At 36.5% G+C, this 20,137-nt stretch overlaps 1 pseudogene; it reads left to right on the top strand.

Annotated features, from left to right (window-relative positions):
• The first annotated feature begins 1,897 nt into the window (after positions 1-1,897).
• On the top strand, positions 1,898-17,234 carry LOC128152158 (zinc finger protein 64-like; annotated as a pseudogene).
• Positions 17,235-20,137: the final 2,903 nt, after the last annotated feature.

A 20,137-nucleotide genomic window follows, 5' to 3' on the forward strand; every position in this document is an offset into this window, starting at 1 on the left:
GGTTTTCAGATGGTGTCTTCTGTTACAATAGATGAAAGGCACACTCCTGATGCAGAAGTCTGTCGAGATTTCGCCTCTTCACAGCCTCTGAAAAATGCAGTGAATAGTGAAGATACCTTACTGCAGGAAGCTAATTGTGACAGACCATTTTAGGGAGGCAGGGACAGGAACTAAGAAAACTTGCCAGTTTTCTTTGATACCTGGCTGAAAGGTTTTTTTTATTCTTTCATAGAGAGCATATAAAAAAAAGTTGGATACTAAAGACCGGTGGGGCTGTGTCATGGTTTACCCCAGCTGGCGACTAAGCCCCACACAGCTGCTCACTTGCTCCCCCCCCCCGGTGGGATGGGAAAGACAGTCGGAAGAGTAAAAGTGAGAAAACTCATGGGTTGAGATAAAGAGAGTTTAATAGGTAAAGCAAAAGCCATGCGCGCAAGCAAAGCAAAACAAGGAATTCATTCACTACTACCCGTCAGCAGGCAGGTGTTGAGCCATCTCTAGGAAAGGAGGGCTCCATCACCCATAACGGTTACTTGGGAAGACAAACGCTGTAACTCCAAATGTGCCCCCCTTCCTTCTTCTTCCCGCAGCTTTTACTGTTGGGCATGATGTCATATGGCCTGGAATATCCCTTGGGTCATTGGGGTCAGCTGTCCCAGCTGTGTCCCCTCCCCACTGCTTGTATCCCCCAGTCTGCTCGCTGGTGGGGTGGGGTGAGAAGCAGAAAAGGCCTTGACTCTGTGTAAGCACTGCTCAGCAGTAACAAAAACATCTCTCTATTATCAACGCTATTTCCAGCACAAATTCAAAACACAGCCTCATACTAGCTACTATGAAGAAAATTATCTCTATCCCAGCCCAAACTAGCACAGGCTGGAAAACCTGTGAGAAGTTGCTAGAGGACACGATGAGATGAACTTGAGCAGAAATTGGCATGTTAGGAAAACTGCTACTGGGATAGGGCATAGTGGGCAGGGAATAAAATAGTGAGGAGTCTAGAGAATGAAAATAACTTGGGCAACAGGGTGGCCTCAAGTGGACAGAAAGGATTTAGAGTCTCAGACATGTGAACCAGCATTAAAATAACAGGGTACACTGTCGGTTCTATTTGCTGTTGCTGTCGTTACTCAAATGGCAGTTATTTCAAGTATCAGAGGTTTCTGGTGTATCTAGGGGTTTCAGCAATGCCGGTTGGCCCAAATATAATTCCCCATTGTGAAATCTGGAATTTATGTTTTAACTTCTTAGGTATTTTGTTTCAAAAAATAAAGCCTAAAACATGTTAAATGCATTTTAAAAAACCCACAAAAAATTCAAGAAAACTCGCAGTAAAGGTTGCAAAGTGAAACATTCATCATCTGTGTGGGTGGGTACACTTGCAAAGTCTTCAATTGTCTGACTTGACTGTATACAAATTTCTTTTCCCCCACATGATACTTCCAAAATTCAGTGTGTAGAATGGGTGGTGCTTCATTAGCCTCCGTTTATTGTTTCATGAGCATAGAGTATATACACAAAAAGCAACGAAATTAAGCTTACCAAGGCAACTTTAATTTTGGCAATTACTGATTTTTATTTCTTGACTTAGCAACCTTAATGAGCTGGCATTTTGTTTGTTTTTTTAATATAGGATTTATTTTGTGTTGTGGGAAATATGTTGAGAATCTACCTTAACATACTAAAATAAATTACCAAAAATGCCATCATCTTTAGCAGTATGTCCTGCATGTTCTTAGTTACTAGGCTGTGAGACTGTACAGTACATTGCTATAGGTCCTGCGACATCTAGACCCTTTAGGGTCACTGGCTTCAGCTCCATCGTGACATCCTAACATATACTGTGTTTGTGGTGATGTATTGACCACTGAACCACACTGGAGAAGCTGGTGTACACTGAATGGAGGGTCAGGTAAGTGGTTGTTAATTCATAATGCTGTCTTGAACATACTATCTCAAAAAAACATATGGCACTTAAAATCTTTTTTTTTTTTTTTAATCTGTAAATGGTTATAAAATTGGCAACTTATCCTCCCTTCTCACCCAGTCACTAGAGGCTCCATAATCCAGCACCATTTGTAATCTGGTACTTGCTGTGCCATCACATTAAAAGGAATTGGCAATTTAATAAATAAGGCTTGATGACACTGGGTAGGGAAAAATTTTTATTTTTTTCTTCCTGTAAACAGCAGTGTACTGAAATGTCTTACATTACCAAGTTTTTGCAGGGAACATTTGATACATACTGCTTAAGTTGATGGATTTTACAAGTCACCTTCAGAGTTGGTGCAATTGTTTTGAGATTGATTCATTTATATAACAATTAGCATCAGCTTTTATGTCTTGTTTGTTGTCTTTCGGGAGAAGGAGGGTGAAAAGAGAATTTTTGGTACTTTGTTGCTAAAATAATTAACTCATACAAAAGCAGTAATATGCAAACTATATCAGGGCCACAAAGATTGAGTCCAATTAAGTGATTCTGTGCCAAATGTTATTTTCTATGGATGAAAGTATTCCACTTACTCTGAAACAAATACTGGCTATCTTCTCAGTCATCTAATGGGCTTATATATTTTTTTTCCTAGTCTTATAAAATATGCTATATATTTAAAAGTGTACGCAGCACTGGTTTTTAAGCTTATAGTTTAGGTTGGAAATGGCTGTCATTTCACTGGTCTTGATACTAGTCTTAACAATGTAATTAGAATTTTACGCTATTTTAACAACAGTATATGAAAGGAAACTTAATATTTGGATATTCCCAACATAATAAAAATAAATCAATTCCTTGCAATGTAACAGCTATATTACGTAAATATGTTGCTTGTTCTTTATCTACATGCATAGTGATTGTTGGAAGTTTAGCTGAGCAAACTTAGAAAAGACAACTATTTAAAATGTGCATTGTTAGATAAAGCTTTTGTATGATAAATACATAGTAATCTGGTAAACCCAGTGGATTCAGGTCAAATGAGATACCTGGAAATCCTGTTTCTCCTTCCTGCTTTGTCACTTTTAAAAAACAGGCTTATTTGTTGTGGTGGCAAGCATGTCAAACACAGTAGTGACTTTCCAAATGCTATAATTTTTATCATTCTAGTTTGTGCTTATCTAATTTTGTTTTTCTCTTTCTTTGTGCTGAGCAGCACTGTGGCAATTTTATAATGAAAGTGTGCATCCAGGAATGATAATCTGTACTTCTAGGGTGTGTGTGAATGGCAGTTAAACACTGCTGTAAGTCATCTGCTTATTCATTGTATTTACAATATGTGCGAAAGTAAAATAGAGCAGTTCTTTCCTCAACATTACTTATATTTAACAACTTGGATCTAATTCTGCCCTACAGTTTAAAAATAACCCAAACAACACAAGCCAACCAAACAAAAACAACCAAAAACCCCAACGCAAACAAATGGCTTGTCTAGCTTTTTTGAGAAACTGGTTTTTTTTCCCTTTGTGCATGTATGTTTCACAAACATAACACAGAATGATCAGCAAGGGGTTTTTTTCCTCTGTTAGTGGACTGAATTATGAGTGTTACACTGTTTCAAAAGTCCCTCTGCAAGTTTGTCTTTTACCTGAAAGTATCTTACCTCAAATTCTTAAGCCTTTCAGTCACTGATGGTAATGTAAAATATTGGTTGATACTGTATTTTGGGTTTCTTTTTGAATTAGCTTATTTCATAATTGGCAATGCAGAGAAGAGTTGAAAGAGCATATGGAAAATCACAAAACTTCTACAGCCCTTCTGTCTTAATTTTGGAATCAAGTATTCAAAACCAGTCATCAGGTGAATGGACATCACAAACAAATCCATTAGGAAAAAACAAAACAAAACAAAAAAACAAAAGAGAGCAAGGGAAGAAAGAAGGCTGAAGATAATCCTGTGTGCTCCAACACAAAAGCAACGAGAAAGAAGGAAGTAGTAGGTAGGACCTGTATTATAGCAAAACTTGCCATTTTGTTTGTTATGCTCCAAGTACTTCTGTAGATCTTGATTGCAGAACAATTGATAATGTGGCACATTTATTTATTTACTAATTTATTTTTACAAGAAAGTTGCCCACAGATAACCTGAACAAATATAAGGTACCCTGTTCAAATAGCTGTCTTCTACTTGGTTTGTGATAGTATCAGTCTTTTGAATGAAGTAAGCAGGTGCTGATCAAAAGGTGCTTCTAAAGGTTTTCTCTTATATTTTGTTAGAAACAATAGCAAAGGAGAGCCACTGAGATGTGCTCTATGAAGAGCCAAGAGATGTGCTGTGAGACTTCTTGGAATTCTGTCTGTAAACTAGATGAAAAAACTGTGACAATGTACAACTTCCTTTGCAGTCATGGCTACGTTTCGAAGAGGCATATTTATTGAAGCACCAATTTTATCAGTTAATGCAAAATTCTACTTACCTGCAGTTGTAAGAGTTAACACTAAGACTTTGATGTCAAGTGCATCATCTCTTCCAAAGAGAACTTGAGAAGGCATTTGAGGCTTTCCTGTTACTCAGAAAATATCTTTTTTTCTTTGATAAAGAAGATAATAATCTCTGGTAGCCACCTGTCCATGAGTTGACATCACACAATATTCTAATGATAGTTTTTCTAGTATTTAGGTAGAGAAGTTAGTGTACATTCTGTTTCTCTAGGTTTCTTCTAAGTATGTGGGGTTTGTTTTGGGGATGTTCTTTGTTGTTGTTGTTTATGGCCATACATATGTCTGTTACATTATTAGAAAACATTTTCACAATAGACACCTTCAGTTTAACTAGAGAAATCACTTTCTGACTCTTAAAGTTATGTATTATAATTAATTCATATTGTCAAAGTTTTTTCCCCAAATAGCTTCTTTACCCCACTGTTTTCTAGGACTGAAGTAATCATCTATACTGAATCTGGATTTTCTAGTTTGGTGTTGTTATTGCACATCTGGAAAGAAAGAAATAAATACATGTTTTAGTAGCTTGCTGAAATTGGTGTAATAAAAAGAAAGAAAAAAAGGAATTTGGGTTTGGATAGTCAAAGGCTTGATTACTTGTAGTGAACTAGCAGCTTTGCTAGTAGGTAAGGAGTAGACCAACGTGCTGATGATGTACCTTTCACATAAGTGTCTTTTTTTTTTTTTTTTTTTAAGTAGTCAGTTCACAAGCCTTGCCATAGTCAAAGCACAGTTCAGTCATTACAAATTCACAAAGCAGGTAGGCAAATTGCTCCCATGTTCACAGTGAGGTATGTTGAAATAACTTTTGTCAGTTTTAGAGAAGTTGAAAAAGTATAAGGTTAAGCACTTTACATCATTATATCATTACAGCAGTTGTTTTTGAACCAGTGGGGTATGGCAATCCAAATTTAGTTTGAGGTTTCATATGAAATGTGTCATGATCTGATGAACACATTACCTGTCTGTTTCGGAAGTGAAAAGAGCACTTACGGACTAGGTCTCTGGAGCTTTCCCTGGAACGATGCTTGTAATTACTGCAAAGATTAAGAACTTATTTGAACTTTTCATACCTAGTTCTGACTTGAGTTTTGCGGTGCTATCTGTACAGCAAAGCAAACTTCATGTTAAGACCGTTTCTTTCTTACAGCCTCTTTGAAGGGCGAACTAATGAAACTAGCAATTAGCCGTAATACCAGCATGTGGCTGTGTCTTATTTCTTTCCACTAAAGGCCCTCAGCCCATGGCAGAACAGAATCTGTTGGGAATGGCAGCCGGTTCAGTGTTGTGTCCTGCAGCTTACATTGAATAGCTGGTGGCAGAATGGCGTAAAGATAATGCTGCTATGCTGACTGCGACTCTGAGTGTGCAGTCTGCGCTGCTACGCAGAACTCCAGAATGCCAAAGCAAGTGGCCTCATTTTCTCTTCTTCCCAGAATCGTCTCTCGTTATGCCTAGATTAACAGATTCATTTGGGAGATATAGAGTCTATTGATACTTTAAAATTAAAGCTTAAAAAAAAAAAAGCCTTTAAACTGAAAAAGATCTGCTCTCACACGGTTGAGTTATCGGAGAGATGTAGGTAATAGTACACAGGGAACAGCGGTTCTCCTGGCTGTCTTACGGTGCTTTTTTGTCTGGTTGCTTTTTTCCCCAGGAGGGGGCAGCAAATGAACAACATCACACTGGCTTTTACTTCTCAAATGCTTTTTCCGTGTTCCTCTTTGCCTGTAAACCTCAGTGAAGACTACCTACTGATGTTAAAATTGTGATTTCTACCTGATTTGTTTGCTACAAGAATAGCTGGAATGTATGAATTAGAAGTCTTCATTCTTTTCAGTATTAGGCAGTAGAATTTATTTAGTAAAATCTATTTCAAGTTTATAAAGAAGGCAGTTCTATGTGAAGGTTTAAGATTTTTATGACTGTGGCATTAGGTGTGTGTATATTTTAAAGGTTAAAATAACCGAACCCCATGACATTATGAGTTAATGTCACCTAAGTCTTGCTTACATCTTTCAAATATTTATTTTCTATATTTAAAGTTAAATTAATGTAATTTTACAATTCAAAATAATGTTGTCATGGCCATTTTTCTTCCATCAGAAGATAAAACTGAGAATACACTAAATGTAGTGATGCTTTTAATTCATGTATTAATGTGTTCTTGTACAAGGATGGCTTGTGTATTCTGCTGACAGTGCATGTGAGTTAAAGGCCTCAATTCACAGGCAACACTAGTGATACTAAACAATATAACCAAATTTTATTGTCTTATTTCAGCAACGAAGTAGTTTTATCATCTAAAACTTTATGGAGTATTGGTTTTTTTAATGACTATGTGGGAAAATGCTGATTAATACCTATCACTGAATTTCTTGAAAGTGTGTGGCTATAATTCTGTTTTTAAGTTACAGATCAAATACTTAGCAAGAAGCCACAGAGAGAGGGCAGTCTAATCTTTTTGGTTGCTGAGTTTTATCCAATAGTTCATATAAAGAAGGGAAAATCATAGTGGCAGCTGTGAGGATCAGCTGCCTATAATCAGCGTTCAAAAGCTAACTGGGAAGAATGATTCCTAATAAGACTGATTTATTGATGGTCTTGCCTAACTATTTCATTAAAATCATAAGTGTTACAATGCATGTGGGACCTTTATGGAGCCTAAAACTTAATCAAGAGTACTCAAGACCCTTTGGTCTTAATGGGTTGGAATTTCCCACTGTCTCAAATATACCTTATTTACATCTGAAGGATGAAAGGGTAAATCATCCATATTACAATTCCAGGTTCCTTTGGACTTTTGCTCCTTAACCTTAGAAGATGAACCAACCCTCCTAGTAACAGTGTCTTCTCCATAAAGGAAAAGGAACACATCAGTATTTGTGGGGAGTTTGTACCACAAGCGCTGCCTGCAACATTATCAGAATGCTGAAATCTGCATTTAAAGCTATTAAATATGCTGGAAATAGGCAGCTATGCTTACGCTTTTTTTAAGGAGTAATTCAAATAGCTAGAAAATCCAAATAGCTCTACTTTTCTACAAAGCATTTAATTCCCTAACAAAGGAGGGTTCTATTACATCATTGTGAAAGACATCCTTTAAATGCATAAAAAGTACAGTTTTAATTCCCATTTCAGTGAGTAGAAATGGTAACAATTAACATTTTCCTAGTCTGTGAATTGACATGTTGTACCTTTTGAACTACTGTACTTGCATTGGATTCACAAAGATATTACAGAAATTAGCCTCTGCATTTTTGGTCTCTGCTTCATAGCTCTAAAAAAGTTCTGTCTGTCCTGCAGGAGTTTAGAATCTAGATCTTTGACAATTATTTTTTTTTTTGGTGATGGTTTTTCCTCTTGAAAGATCACAAATTTTTAGGGAAGAGAGGAAAATTTTCAAAAAATTTTCAAAGAGTTATTGAGAATGGCACAGCTTGCCTTTCATAGTTGGCTTTCATCTTGAAGCCCACTGTTTAAATCCCAAATTTTTCCATATAGGCCCTTGGTTCTACCGAGATCACTGTTTTAGCTTTCACACCTTCTATGCATCAAACACTTAATCAACAACTCTCCTGAGTACTTAAGTTCCCTCATGCAAGTTAAGAGCAATGTTAGCTTTATTTCTCTGGTGCAAGAAAGTGTTAATCCACACAAATAACTGAGAATTAAATCTCCTTTTGCATCTTTCTTGTTTTGAATACTATTGCATAAAATAACAGCTATATGAGTCACTCTTAATGTAGAATTAGCAGGAATACTTTTATCAGTAGAGGTATTGAGTATAACATAAACTAATTTCATTGTTTTCTAAAATACTTTGTTTTTAAAATAGCAGGACTTTAATTACATTCATGAATGTGTCATGAAAATATCTGTGTTTTCATTATAGAGTGTTTAAAGAATGAGTAATCCTGTTTATTACATCCAATATGTGAACGTAGTGCATGTATTTGGAAATAGTATTTACTTAGTAATTAATTATTTACAGGTATGAGTCAAAAGGACATTGTTTCCTTTTGCTGAGTGCTCATCAATAATCTGGATACAGATGTAAGCACTTTTTAAACCTGCTATAGTTGACTTCCACAGGACAAGGATTTAAAAGTTCTTCTATGCTTATATTTATCCCTTTGAAATTATTGTGTGTTAAAAATGTCTAAAAGGTAGACCTGTGTTTGAATTTGTGAACAGCCAGTTCTTCCTCTGTTGTTGCTGAGTTTTGAGGAACTTTAAGTGCTTGAGACATAGAGTTAAATGGTTTTGAGGTATTCTAAGCATGGTGTGGGGAAGAATCTGGAAAATCAGGGAATTTGGAACAGCAGATCTGTGATCTGTGTAGGCCTTTTCAAATGTTTTACAGTTGTATTGCCTAGGAATCCTCTCTTTGTATATAAGCACACATATAATTTTCATATGTATTATTTTTCCTTTTAAATAAATTCTGCTTGCAGGCCTGAAAGAGTAGCAGGTCATGCAGTGGAGAAGGTAGAATGTCTTTTTCATCCAGACAAAAAAATTCTAGAAAACTTAGGTGGACCATTCAAACATCAAAATACAACAATCCAATGTGATCATGTTGCGTTATGCAGTATTGGCTGCTAGTAAATTATTTCAACTCAGCGAAGTATGTCATTCCAATAATATAAATAAATAATTGAAACATAATGAAATAATAACTGCAGTATTTGATTGTAGGCAGGTCTGATAGGAATCTTTATGCTCTTATCTTTCCCATAGTGATATCAATCTTTCCTAACTAATAGGCTCAAAATACTCATGGTAAAAGGCATTAAAAGCCTAAATTAACACAGTAACCGAGAAATGTCATCCCTTCAGACCACTTATACAGGAAAAATAGATGCTTATTTTCCAGCCGTGACAAGGTTAATTTCCTTTCTGACAGGAAGTGTTCCTATACTTAGCTCTGCAGAAACACATGGGAATGCATGCTGGCATCAAAGCGTTTCACTGCCAGTATGAAACAAGGCTCGAGGCCTCTCTGATAGAGCAGATGCAAATGTATACATGGATTACATGTATGTCTTCTTCATGTTACCACTTAGCTAAACTGCTTAGGGAGGAAAAAAAAAAAAGTACTGTACAGTTAAATATTGAATGCTGTGTAGGAGTGCTGCTTTTGTGACATGAAAAGGATTTCTACAGAAAAGGGGTATGTTTTACCTATTGGTAGTTCTCCCTCTTATGTTGAATATGCAAAAACCAAACACTGTGGTCCTGATTTAATAAAACAGGCAAATTTTTAACTGAAATGTTTTTTGTGGCATTTAAGGATATTGGTCATTAAGGCTATATTTGATCCTGATTTAGGATCCATATTCAGGAGACATCTGTGTAAAGGTATAGATACTGCAAAGACAAGGACAGCTTATGTCCCTGACTTGTTAACTGAAAAGGATATCTTTGCTAGTTCAGAGGGATGTGGACTTCAACCAGTTCATAATTTTTTGTTCTGTACTGGTGCTCCATTGCCAGGAAAGAATGGGAGTGTCTTCTCAAAACTTTTTAAATCAACTTGCACATATTGGCCTATTCAAGATTTTTAATATAATAGATTGTTTGTCCACTTTGGCTACATTCCCTTTCATTTTCTGGAAAGCTTCCTGCTTCAGTTTTCTGTTTCAAAGTTTAATGTTGAATGTCTATCAAAGGCCCAGCCTCTCTGTGACTGATGCTCTGGGGTCCCTTCTGTCTCAGTCAAGTGATTTGTTTACATAGAATTTGTGTTGCCATGGTTATATTAAGTCCATCATTCTGCCAAAAAGGCACTTGCATTAGAAATTCTGAGTTTACACAGAAGAACGTACTTTGTAGCACTGTCTGCTTGGAACTGTTGGATCTGCTCCATCTTGTTGATATTTAAAAAGTGAAGCCTTTCTCCTTTTTTCTGAACTGAGCATTTTACAGGATTAGAAAATAAGTTTAACTGAATGAATAGGATGGGAACGTGCTACGTTGCATTAATGGCCTTCTGAAACATGATACTTGACGTGTGCAGTGAGTGGGTGGACAGGACAGTGGGGACCCAATTAGATGCTTGTGATAATATTTAAATAAATCAGCTTGCTGAGAACTCATCCTATAGGACCTGGCAGCATAGTGAATAGCGAATATCCGCCTTTGTCCACACTGGCAAAATTAACTTTTCAGCGAGTTGAAGAAATTAAATACTCTTGCAGTGGCCGAGCAGGAGTGCGGTGCTCCGGCAGTTGAGCGACGTGGGTGGTGTTCCATCCCGCAGCCTTGGAGCCATTGCATCACACGAGGCAGCAGAGGAGAGTAGGCAGATGTCTGGCAGGAAACAGAAGTGTGAAGGGGGCCGATAGACGTCTCATGCTATTGGGACAGATGGCTCTCAATCTCTGTGGTAGGAAGTATACCGTGTCTTCAAAGGCAGACGTTTTCTCTATTAAACATTCTTAGCTAATGTAGAAGGCAACCGACAGTGTTTCAGAAGCTACAGGAAAAGAAGAGTGATACCCAAAGAAGGGCTAACTGACTTCTAGGAGGCTGGCTAGGCAGTGTGGCCAGGCACTATTAATGATGTTCAGGTGCATAAGTACACAAGAGACCGGAAACATGCAAAATAAATTAAACTTTTGCAAAAAAATGAACAAAATAAGTCACTGTCTAGATGAAAGATTGCAAATCCAGAAGCGTCTCCTATTCCATGTTCTGCAACTGACCTGCTATGTAACCTACAGCAAACATATTTAATGAGTTTTAAGAAGCTGCTTATTACCTATGAAAATGTAATTTATTATCTAGATATCAAGCCATTGACAACTGCTCCTGAAAATGTCATCATCCTCTTCCTGTTTACTTCACCATTGACAACTGGGGGTAAACATAAAAAAATGCTTTGATTTCCACATCGTGCTGACTATGCAGTGATCACTCAATGTGCTATCTCCTGCATTAATTCTTAAAAGATAACTCGTAATAAAACTGGAGCTGGAGAGTTACTTGTAATAACATTGGCGTGAAATGCTGTCTTGAGGACAATTATTACTATACCAGGGTTGGTGTTCTTAGGACTTACATTCTTAAAATATGTTCACTTTTCATTATTTTTTTAACTGAAATGTATTTGTTTGGTTTGTGTTTTCATTTTTGGCTGCAAAAGTGAAAATAGGTTTGCCTATTTGAGGGTTGGACCAAATGACCTCCAGAGATTCCATTCAACCTCAATCATTCTGTGATTCTGCTTAATTTTTTTTTTTAGTCCGTGGTTTCTTTCTGGTTAGGTTTGTTTCAGGTTCTCCACTGTAAGGCTAATATTTCAGAATTTTAGTACATCAGAAAAATATGAAGATAAATATTGTAAATTAGAAATTGTCAGTGGGAATGTAGATGAAAGGGGAGGCTAGTCCTTTAGGAATGTACCTCTCAATGTTTTTGTTATTGAAAGTTATTGTTTTCCTTTGTATTTGTGAGGTAAATGTCCTTGCTGTCTTTACAGAAAATTCTTTGTGTGTTTTCTTCATTAAGTTAAAATGACTTTCCCTTATTATAATTTCCTTTTGCTTTTTGAAAATTTCCAATTCTTCTACATTTCCCCCTTCTGAGGGATTTTGTGTGCTTGTTTGTTTTTAATTGGTGATATAGAGTATGCTGAAAGTTGGCCCTCTGAACTTTTGATTCAGAAAAAAAAGATCAAAACTAAATTTGGAAGTGGTTCTGGCCAGTTTTTCTTGATTAGACTTAGGGTGGAAGCCAAATTTAGATGCAGTAGGTCTCCTGGTAAAACAGACTGTAACCTTTAACTGCTTAGACCATTATCTAAGATCATGCTTCATTAGAAACAAGATCATGTGAAAGATGAGCTGTGGCTTTGAGGATGTGCTGTAAATGCTAATCCACTGATTTTCTTTTGAATATCCCACACAGACTTTGTGTTCCCATAGAAGATACTACTTCCTTCATACTTGCTTTCCATTTCCTGGTAGGCAAGAAACCTTTCAAATGTGAGATCTGCTCTTACGCCTCCATTGATGCAAGCTCTCTGCAGTGGCATTTCAGACACCCGCTTGTGAGAAGTGCTACAAATGTTGACTGTTCATATGGTTAGTATGTGTAAATAATCCCTCTGTCAGACAAATTATGTAAATCTGTTGGCTTTAAAAAAATCCAAAGAACAAAAAAAACCCAAAACCAGAAAAAAACCCCCACACTTTAAGGTATGCCCTCCTACCCATTAATAAAAGCCAAGTCAAACATTTAAATATATTCCTGTTTGGAGCTTGGCTCTGTGAAGGCTTTTTTTTGTTTAAAGGGATCACTTTCTATCCCTTCTTTACAGCTCTTTCCGTGTATAACTACTGCATAGATTGTGCTGGAAGATGTATGGAATGCTAACGTGATAAATACAAAAATATCTGGTAGAGGAAGGTGATAGTATCTGTGTCTGAAGGGGTACTGGACAAATGGCAGTGACTTGTATAAAAACAAAAATGTGTTCATTCACTATCCGTATGTCTTAATTTGCTGTATTAGGTGTTACATGCTGCTTTCTCACACTGATTTTGTCTGCAGCTTTGCTTGTAGTGTTTTGATTCTACCCTCCCAGCCCTGCTGCTTGAGGAAATGATGACATTTCTGACAGTGCTAACACATTTCATTTTGCAGTGTTGGCAGAGTGTGTCATGTGATGAGTGGGAGCATTAGCTAGTCTTAGTAAAGCCGTGTTGAAAGTATGTACTTAGCCTTACAGGCTGTTTAAATGTTAAATTCTTGTGTGTTTAAAATCTGTACGCTAAATGATGTACTGTTTGCTTTGTTTTTCTTTTAAACTTGAAAAGTTTAAACTAAGATAAGCTAATGGCCACAAGTCACTTGTTGAGGTAGGTAGTGGTTGGTGGAGAGACAGCTTGATTAGTTTTGTTTGTTAGTTATGTGGGGGAAAGCTTAATTTACTGTTTCTTTATCTGTCATAATAAAGGGAATTCTGATTACAAAACTAGTGCTCCTTTTGGAGAGTCTTTTGGTGCCAGAACTAAAATCTGGAAATACATCTATCAAAAGTGGTAAGATACCTCAAGCTTAAACTAAATTCCTTCTTCACAAAGAGCTTTTCAGTATCCGGTAATGGAATAACAGGGAACAAGGCTTTTTCTGCATTTTTACACAGCTGCCACAAAAATTAGGAAGTGTAAACATTATCCAAATGTTGTAACAAAAAATAAAGGAAATTTGTATAATGGAATGTTCACTTACAGGCCTTGTTACAACGACAGATGTTTGTTTGTAGATACTTTCTAGGAAGTATCGTGTATGTCCAATACAGGAGAAAATAGTGGTTGGAAAATTTGAGGGGAGTGGTAGTGGTGAACTCTACAGACTATAGAGTGGAACACTGGTAACCTATTTCTCTTTATGCCTTATTGTAGTAGGCACAAGAAATCCAGTTTCCTCTACTATCAGATAAGCTTTAATTATAGGATACAGCTAAGTATGACAGGGAACTGTCATTAAGTCCTCTACTACTAAAAATCTATTTTTTTAATAAACCATTCTGTAATACCTGTCATAGTATTTTGTCTCTTTTTGCAGTATTACTTTACAAGCATATACTTTTTCATTTATTTGTAATAAGTTATCCCTGCTTACAGGGATCAAAGATTTTGTTGCTTGCAAATTAACAACGTGCCTCTTTCCACCAGCCTACTTTGCCCTGTTAGGTGCATGTAAGCATGTGTTTGTATTATGATGGCTAAACTTTTGCTGTGGAACTAGTTCCATTGAAGTTAATAGAATTGCTCTTTAATAAGTTAAAAACTTTTATTTAATAATGAGAGTCTATGACATCAGGAAGTGAATGTTTTAACTGATATCTGTAAGAATAAACAATAATACCGTCTGAAAGTATTCTTTTCTTATATGTAAAATCTGTACTTACAAAATATTTAGTTCTTGTCTACATAGTGGTAACTGCAAATGCCTGCCTAGTGTTCCAGACCTAAAATAGTTTGGATGTTTGAAATTGCCACTTGTGAAACAAGCGCCTGAATTGGGTAAATACAGTTAAGGTTTGGGTTTTTTTTTTCTTAAGTAATCTATTTCAGGTCTGTAATAGTCTTAGGATTTTTAAGTGCAATAGAATATAACACCCTCTATTTCTGTAACTATATAAAAAATGCAACAACATGTAGGAATACAAAAGAAGAAAAAACAGAAGGACCCCCTCCCCCCCAAGCAAACCCAACCCTTTTCCATTCCCCAGGCATATACTTTACACCCACATAGAACCCATTGACTGAGTCAGTGGGCTGTATTCAAAAGTGATATGTAAAAGGGTAGAAATCACACGTGAGCACACAGATCTGAGTGTAAGCAAGACTAAGGGTTGCATAACTACAGCGATGAAATACACGGAAAAGTGTCATCTCTAAACTTTTCCAGTATTCTGATTTAGTTTGTGAACTAATATACATCGTTTACTGATGTTCAATTAGAAAAGAGTTTCTTTATTCAAGCTCTCACCCATTAAGATTATTTGTGCTTTGAGTTTACCAGAGACATTGAATGAAAAACAATAGTAAAATCTGCAGTGGCAACTGCTCATCAAAATTCAGGATTACAGTGGAATTTAATTTTAAAGTGTATCTCTGTGTGTATTGATATACATACACACATAAATATATATACATAATGAACTCAGGACTTAAAATGTGTATGTAACTGGGCTGTTTACAACACGCAGAGTCCCTTTACTTTAAGGCTTTTGTCATATTAAGAGCTCAGAGCTATATAGAAAGAGATGTAAATTTGCTTGAGATACCTGCCTTGCTTAGTGACTGGAGAGTCAGATGACTGTTTCTGAAGGCACAGAATCTGACAGGTTCACATTTTCGGTAGTTTTGCTGTCAAAGACTGCAAGAGGATTTCCTGAAAGTTGTGTGTTCCTGATGGTGATACAGGTAGGGATTTAAAGAGTTCTGTGCTGCTTTGATAAGAATGTATGGGAAAATATTTCATTTTTTATGCAAATCTTAGCTTGAAACCCCAAGTTTTTCTATGCCTGTGTAGTAAAATACTTTCTTACGTGCCAGATCAACCAATTACATTTTTTTTTGTTAGGTGTGAGGGGAAGGGAGGGTTAAGGTATACTTACCTGATTAAGCATACTTTATTAAAGTCCTGTCTTTTGCTTGTTGCATTCATATGAATAACACCACCACCTAAGTACCCCAACCCGGAATATAGAAACCCTGTAAATATTTGCAGCACCAATCAAGAGGTTTTTAAACTGATATGGTGTATACATTACTGAGTCTAAGAATTCATTTTAGCCAACTTAGTCGGTTGTTTAATCTGATGTCTCTGTAGACCCCTTCTGTACTCAATAGAGAATGATGGGCATGCCTACAAGACATCTTAATTTCATATGAGACATTACTTAAATGTGTGGGTTAATTTGCCCCCATTAGGGTTACTTACTGCCTGCCTACAGTTAACTTTACAGAGGAAATCTAGGAGATAATATGCTTGTTGGCTAACATTATGTGGGATGAATCCTACTGTAGGTGATTGTTTTAATTTTCCTAGTTCATAGGGCTGCAAATAGTTGTTGCCAAAATAAACTGATCCTCAATATCTGTTTAAGGGAAACCTTAAATTCAGAGAAGCTTACATTACAAATTGATAAGTTCTGGAATCTGATTGACATTAGGTAACAAGTGCTGAGACTAACCCATAAGTCTCAGTCTGGATTCTCTTACAGCCTGTACGCAGTTGTATTCTAGGTTGGCCTTATTCAGGGGAAGCACCAAGACCCAAAGGTTTAGATCCTAGATTTGGTATTCCCTGAATCTGAAAGAACTGAGGTTTGATTAGGACCAGATGATAATTCCACTGTCTCAGAGCAGGATTTAAACCCATAGTAAGCATGTAGCATACCTCACATTTTAATATAGAATGAATCCTTGACAGTATTTGTGTTATGGTTAAGTTTTTTTATTTTGAGGTATATCCCTTTGTCATAATGCAAAATAGGTAGAATGAAACAACAAATGCAAGATCAAAACTTTTCACTATATTCAGACTGATTTGCAGCTTTCACTCTGTTGAGCTGGAATTATATGCAGATTCACATGCACATGCAAATGTATGCATCTGTGGTGTGTGTAGCTGCATGCTGGTGCAGTTGTATCCTGAGGATGTAAATGCGTGAAAAATAAATTGGTACACGAGCTTGGAGGAGTTTAGATTCTTGATGCCTGTACAGAGGTTTTATTTTCAAAGAACAGGTATATATCCACAGGTGCACAATTGACACTAAAATACAAATATTGCTGCAAACATGGTGCAAACTCCACAAACTTAAGCCAGTGGTAGGAAAAAAAAAAATGGTGAAAGGCGTTGTCTGTCTTGTGTAAAATGAGACATTTTAGGTCTAGAAATCCTCACGTAGGAATACAGCTAGCTGTAAGTGAAATCACTGGGCTACGAGTCAGGAGAGCTGCTTTCTGGTCTAGCTCTGCCACTAGAAAGAGCCATGAGATCTTGCTATGGATGACTTAACCCCTGACTATTTTGGATTTGTGAACACTCCAGCTAAAGACTGCCTGTGTTTGTGCAGTGCTCACTGCTATTGATGGTACTAATGACTGATACATTTTTAATTTTTTTACAGCATTCGGAAGAAGAGCTTGGACCTTCACGTACGCTGACATCACACTGGAGAGGCATTTGACTGTAGTTTTTGCTGCTATTCTACCTCTGACAAGCAACTTCTTTGAAAACACATAAGAAACAACACCTGGGTTCAGGAGCCTCGTTAGCCAGATCCCAGCCCGCCTTTACCCTCAAATCACTTCCTGTGGAACATTAGGTTCTTCATGTTTAAACTTCCACCAGAGCATCACAACAAATAAAGCAGCTGTTGGTATTGTCAGACTTTTGTGCTGAAAGCCAGAGGTTATCTGGAAGAAGAGTAGAAACCGTCCTTATGTGGCAATTAGAAGCACTTAGGATGGTCTTCTCAAAAAGCTTTGGGTACATTATTGTACAGGTGGTAACTCCAATCTGCTGAGAGGAACATGGAGATTTGTGCTGCACAAAGGGTGGACATGTTGACTTTTGTTCTGATTACCTCTTGCTGATACATTCCGCTTACTTACAAATGAAGAGTTTGGCATTTCAAGGCAGAATCTGTTGAAATGTACCAAAGCTGACAGTGAACCCTACAGGTGGTTTCTGTACTACATATCTCATTTTTAATACAGGTCTCTATATAAAACAGTGGATGATTCAAGAAAATCTACTCATGCTGTAGTACTCATAATATGGTAAAAAAAATTAATTAAATTTCTTCATGATTATTTTTATAACAAAACATGTCTTATTATAAGCTAATCTAGTGTTGAAGTAAAAATATAAACTATTGAAATATGACATCAAATAAACTTGATTTGAAAATTCAGTGATTAAATACATCTGTACCTTATTTAGCCAAATAGAAATCACTCACCTTAAAAAAAGAATAAATTAGAAGAATGGAATACTTTCTAATTTTAGCCTGTTAGAGGACTGGTTTTACTCTAAGGCTCCACATTTATTCTTTGACTATGGTGGTTATGTGGAGTCTGTTATTAGCTATGAATGTTACTCAAGAAATGTAACTCTTGCTAAAAATAAAAAACCTAACATCACAATTTCCTACCAGACAGAAGCAAACAGTGACTGAAGTGTGTCTACACTGTTCTCTTAAACACAATTGTAAAGAATATACTACTTCAACATAATAGAAGTTTCCCTTCAGGTAAGTTTTAGATTTCTTGATTTACAGGAATGTGTTAGTAAAAGAGTTATATGGAGAATAGCTACTGGCAAATTGTAGGTAGAATCCTTATTAAAGAGAAACTTTTTTCAGAGAAGAAAGAAACTTTTGAGCATCACAGACCTCATCTTCCTGTTGTACATTTGGAACAGAAAAGGTTGGAAATGTATACCAAACATAAACACTTGGTTCCTTTTCATCTGGGAGTGTAATGCTTGGACAATTGCAACTAAGCACATACATAATTACTAATGGGAAATATTTTCTTTCCTTAATACAGTTTACATTGCAGCATTTTAACTTGTTTGTACAGTAGTCTGATGGTTCTTTAGCTTGAAATTGCTTGACTGGTAAGTACTTATTTATGACAACAGCAGTACTTTACTCTGAAGGATTCCAGCAGCTTTTCACTAGCTTTGCATTGGGGAAATATTTTGATCCTTGTTGATGTTAGGCCCAGAGGACGTTGACTTAACATGTTGGTTGTTTGAAAGCATTTAGCAGTAGCAAAAGATGCAAACTGCAGAAGGGATGTAGATATGTGGAATTTAATTAATGAAACTGGAATTGAGCCAAAACTCAGATCAACAGTTTCAATCGTGCAAAAAGCACAAGGGGACTTTTAATAGTTGGTAAGTGAACTGAGCTTTCATTTTGATGTCACCTTGACAATTGTGGTGTAAGCAATCTAGTACCTACTTTTCTAGGGAATTTATTCAGTAATGTGAAGGATGGTCTACACCACTTACTAAATTACTAGTAATTACAAGAGATTACTTCTGGCAGCATTCTATCCTGTTTTCATGTCTTTCATATAAGCACCAAGCTCAACCTTAGCATTTGAGAACAGGCAGGAGTACAGCGTGGAACAGCAGAGCTGCAGGCATAGCATGGTGCAGTTGCATGCCCACTAGAATTTTTAATGTGCTGAGATTTTTTTTTTTCCCCCCATTTTTTTCCCCACTGTTGTTAGTGCAGGGTGTATAATAGCCTTGATATGTTAATTAGGAATGGGATCTTGAATATGAAATGTGCTTTATTTCTTTTTTATGTATTTATTAGCCTATTGTAAGTGGGCAGAAATACTCAGCATTAGCTAGTTTACTGAAAAGACTGACTACTGATAGCAGTTTCTGTACGTATAAGGTATGATTTATAGAGCCAAATTCTAATCTGTTCTTTATACTAGCCTCAGGCAGTAGTTATTCTGCAGTAAAGTGAAGGATTTTGGTATGTCCTTGTAAGTGATCGTTCAGTATGAGTATGACACGGTCTATCAGAAATACTTCCTTGCTCTCCAGAAAAGGAACAAAATTTAGATACAGAAAGTAATAATCTTGACATGTTTCTTCTTTGTTGTGTAAGACATCTTGGAATACTAGCCTTTTATGAAAAGTCCACACATCCTGGTCATTCAGGAGTAGCTATTAATGGAAGACTGAAGAGGCTATCATGTAAAACTATCATTTATTAATGTAAAACGTTTTAAATATAGTTAGATCGGTAGATAATTAGTTTCTAGTTTAACTGTTACATATATTACAGATCTTCCAAGTCTGCTTCCGGCTCCAAGCACAATTTTTCTAGGAATATCTGAGTTAGTGTGCTTTGTTTTCTTTCTGTGTAAGCCAGTAAACAGTGATGTGTGTGGTTTTTTGAGTGTCAACTTATGCGAGTCAGAGGGGAAACTGAGGTACGTTTTCTGTGTGACTGTTATAAAGCTGTTAAACGAACTGTGCTTCCCTTTGAACAAACTGTCCCTTGCATTCCCTTTCCTTCTTACTTCCCTTTGCTGTCAGGAAAGACCTTTCATAGAGCAGTAGTTCCACAAAGTGTAGCCTCAGCATAGGTTAGGGGCTGTAACAGAGTTGACAAAGGACTCTTTGTCTTGTTATATTCAGGCAA

This window comes from Harpia harpyja, chromosome 1 (assembly GCF_026419915.1).
Source record: "Harpia harpyja isolate bHarHar1 chromosome 1, bHarHar1 primary haplotype, whole genome shotgun sequence".
In the NCBI taxonomy this organism is placed as follows: domain Eukaryota; kingdom Metazoa; phylum Chordata; class Aves; order Accipitriformes; family Accipitridae; genus Harpia; species Harpia harpyja.